Source organism: Pteropus medius, unplaced genomic scaffold (assembly GCF_902729225.1).
Source record: "Pteropus medius unplaced genomic scaffold, Ma_sr-lr_union100, whole genome shotgun sequence".
NCBI lineage: Eukaryota > Metazoa > Chordata > Mammalia > Chiroptera > Pteropodidae > Pteropus > Pteropus medius.
In genome coordinates this window covers 9,322,263-9,327,012 of record NW_024344370.1, presented here as the reverse complement: position 1 = coordinate 9,327,012, position 4,750 = coordinate 9,322,263, and positions in this window count along the sequence as shown.

The window sequence follows — 4,750 nt, the reverse complement described above, 5'->3', positions numbered from 1 at the left end:
CTTAGATAGTTTGAGCTGTGAATTTCATAAATAGTCTGGTTATGTTAAACATTTCTTAATCATATGTGACATTATAATAGTTCAAAAGTTGATCAAAAATAGATCACACCCATATATGCCTTTGGATAATGGAATATCTTCTAATGCAAATGTCTCCTGAAATGTTTTGGTAGAAAGTTCATGGCAACCAGTTCAATCCTGATTGAACTCTACAGAATATTTATAGATCCACTTAGAAATGCAGTTCTTAGCTTAAGATATGGAGATTCACATCCATGAATATGTTTCAAAGTTATGAGCATATGAGCATGTGAATTCGGCAATAGGCAGTGCCTTTTGAAGCAAGGATGCATTTTACAGTGTTTCAAAATAGAGTCCACAAGCTGCCAAGACTGTTTTCATTGCATAGAATCTAGTGGTCTTAATTTTTCACCTAACAATGGGAATTGGAAGGAGAATCATATTCATAAGTGTTTAGACAAAATATCTCTAAGTGGTGTCATATTTTCAACTCAGTTGAAAAGGATCAAAACCTAAATTTGGAAGTCAGCTCTGATTATCATTCAGAATTATTAGTAAAGAGATCTAATATACATTATCTCACATGATCTTTTACTACATTTATTGGGACAACATGACCATTTGTCTCAAGATTACAGTTTTTGGAGTTTTATAAAGAAGTTTGGTTGACTTTATTGGTATTGTTAGAAGCTATGCTGTGAACATGCAGTAAGACAAAGGCCAATTTAGAGCAAACATTCTCATGGGCATCTTTGTCAATGGCCTTCATGCTATTAGGAAGTCCTGGCTACAGGAAATTGTCAACTTAAGGGAAAGCCTAATTTGTTCCATTAGATTCTGGGTTTTGTCTCTACTCATTTAATATGAGAAATGAAATATTTACCTCTAACAAGTGCAAAAGAACCTGAGAAATTTGGCCATTTAGTGGTTTCAAAACACTGTCTTGTGTCTGTCTTTTTTTTCCTTCTATAGAAGAGGGTCACTATGATCTGTTTCATAAGACTCTCTGGCTGCTGCATAGAAAGTAAGAATTTTCAACCGTGGAGTCTCTATTCATGCTCATACAATTGCTTTTTGTCCCAACCTTTACTTTTCAAAACCCTCTAAGGTTACATTGAAATATTACCTCCTTAGATAAGTCTTCCCAAGTTTCTTACAGCAGTTACTGATTTTCTCATGTATTTTATTTCTGTATATTGTATACTATTCTTATTACATTTACTGCTATTAATCTTCTTTGAGGAGAAATAACCATATTATGCACATTTTTGTATTCCTGTCCTTTGTTCCTTCAACAAATGTGATGTCCAATAAATGCTTATTGATTAGAATAGAATAGAAAAATATATAATTGAACTGGTAATACTTTCTCAAAGAACTCTATTGAATTCTAACATTTCATATTTAAGTAAGATTCTAAAGCCATCAAATATACTGGAACGAAAAGCCACCCACATTCAGGATACCAAGTGTATATATTCTTTGCCGTTTGCCTTGGTAGACCTGCTGACCTTCCCCAATTTTGCAAAAAGCTGCTAAAGAGACCAAATAGACCTTACATTCTAAATTAAAGCCTCTATCTTCAAAATTTCTGCTACATTTGTATTTTTCCAGTCATATCTGAAGATAATCTTTTAAGGTATTCCAGTTGTAAAGATGTTTGGTTTTTTACTATGAGATCAACACTTTCTATACACTCAGAGAAAGATTTCAGAGTGCCCATCATCTAAATGAAACATGAGAAATTAGGAATTAAGATCCTATGTCACCACTTCTGCATTACTGATACTTTTCCTAATCCAAGTAAATAGGCATTCAACTCATCATACACTTACTTCATATAGCAAGCAAGAAGTTCAGCCTTCCAAAATTTCTCATCGCCACCAAGATTTTTGAGAAGTAATCGTTCTTGAACATGATGGTCCACTATAAAGTGTGTTCTGGGAATATAATTCTGAGCTACAAGCAGCCAATGACTTCCTTGTCTAATCTAGGAAGTGAAGAGAAACATAAAATGTGAAAATAAACCACTATATCTGATTATTAATATCTTTTGATATATGAATCATCAACATCATCATAGTTGTCATCATCACTGAGAACTTAGATAATATTTTCTGTTGAAGATCACACAGGTATCTTGAAAATCAACATATCCAAAATCAAACTCATTATTTCCTCAAATTGAGACTTTTCTATATTTTCTAGCTCAGTAGATATTGCATTAAGTCCCTGATCAATTAAGTAAGAGACCTGGATATCATCCTTGATTCTTCCCCTCCTTCAGCGTGTACATAAAATTGGTTTCCAAGTCTTGTTGACACTTAGTCCTTAATAGTCTCCAGTCTTCCACCTCTTTCCATCCTCATTAATATTGCCTTCTTTCTCATTCTGATTACCACACTAGCCTCCTAAGGGCTGTCCCAAGTTGTTTCTCCACATTGTTATTAATGATCTCCCTAAAATAGAATTTGAATTATGTTGTGCGGCAGATTGCAGGTTTAAATTTTCCATTTCCCACGTGATAAAGTTCAAATTGAAATGGCATGCATATAAAAATAGGACCTTTGATCTCTCTCAGTCCCTGCCTCCTGGCACTTTACTACCACCATGTCTCTTTCACACTAAGCAACTTTTAGATTTTCAAGTGTACCCTACTTTCTCTCAGCTTTTATGGATATGGCTCCCTCTTCCTGGAACACTGCCATCCATACAACTTTCCCATTTTGTAGATGACTCCCATCAGTTTTTCTTGACTTAAATCATGTCCTACCTCCTCATCCCATCAACTTCCTTCACTCACCTCATCCCAGTGAAGATTAGGTATGATTCTCACTGTACCTAACACTCCTAATCCAATGCCATTATAGTATAATTGTCAAGGTCCTTGATATTCTTGTTTCTAGATTATAAGCTCCCTGCGAGTAGGAATTATAGGTATTGCTAGATTCTAGCAAAATGCCTGAAAATCCATAGGCACTTCATAAATAATCTCATGAATAAGTATTAAGTAAGCATACTTTTGTGTGAAAAACAGAAAAGCAGTCAAATAATTACTGTTATTCCTGGAACTGAGACATCTACTCCAAGGCAATGTCTCTTAATTTGTATTGATCACAACTTTTTTATAAAAAAAACTATAACATTAACTATATCAGTTGTCAATTTTACTCAAAGCTCCTGACTATGCATATAAACATTCATTATATATATTCAAGTCAGGAAAAGACAACATGTAATACAAATGTCCAATGCCACCTGCCTCCACAGATGGTAGATTTATTTGGATCAACTTCACTAAAATTTTGTTAGGTTTACTAAATCATACAATTAGGTTTGTACCCAAATCATGCACTTATAATGGAATGTTGATTGGGTGGTTTTAGACAAATTGAGAATTTCTGTTATTCATTAGTGTGAGTATGAGTTATCTGATCGTAAAATTGCTTTTCATTTAGGCAAATATAGTTATTATGTTGAGATCAGTGTTATCTTACCCACACTATATGGAGAAAAATTGGATTTTTTTTTAACATAAATACAGGCTCTAAAATAAATTTGCTTGATTCTGTCATGTAAGTGACTAATGTAGCCGATATAAAGCCACTCCAATTTGCCACAGACATCTATACCTGCTGCTCTATGGGAAGTGGTCAAGAAGCACTGATCCAGAATCCATATTAATTTGAGGGACCACTAATAGGAATTTTGATATATAGTGGAGTTCTTTACAAAATGACTCCTACTGTTTCTAGTTGTTTTTCAAAACCCGTGACACTTATGACTTCGATCTGTATTAATGATATCTGACATATAGATCACTTAGACACCATTATTTTAATGTGGAGTTTGAATATAAGGAGAGGTCGAACTGAAGCCTATGTGTGTTGCCATTATTGTGCTGTCAAGAATATTGTCAGGTTAGAATAGCACCAATTAAAAAGAATGTTCTCATTATTGGAGATGATTGATTTATAAAACTTTAATGATAGGGATAAATGAAAGTTAAACTACAACTCGTTCAAAGTGAGCCTGACACAAATAACACTTTATGTTAGATACCAAGGAGTACTTTTAAGACATGACAGGTAAGTGCCACTGTAAACTGGAATGACCAAATTGGAATGTGCCTACACAAAAAGGAAATCACTAAACAGCATAATAAACTGCCTCTCAATCCAACCACTCAGGTGACTCCTGATAGCTGACCATGTTCTCTTTTCCGATCCTGGTTACTTCCCTGGATTGTAGCATTTGCATACGTCCCCAGAATACAAAACTATGTATTTTGTGACACATTCTGCTACTGATTTCTCTTATACTCATCTTAAACTATTTCTTTGTCTATCCTTGCCTAGCCTCAATGTGATGATGTGTTCATCTCTTTTTTTTTAAATTTTATTTTATCATTAGTTTTAAGTATACAGTACATTGGTTAGACATTTATATAGTTTATAAAACGATCCTCCTAATTGCTATTTCTCTCCTGGCTCTCCACCTAGCTATTACATTAATGCTGACTGCATTTCCTATGCCATGCTCCTCATCCCTGTGACCATCTATCAATTGCTAAATTTGTACTTCTTTAACCCTTCACCCCATTCTCTCAGCTCCCCAAACTCCCTCCTCTCTGGCCATCACCAGATTGTCTTCTATATTTGTGAGTCTGTTTTTGATTAGTTTGTTCTTTTTGTTCCTTGGGCTCCCCATATAAGTGAAGCCATATAGT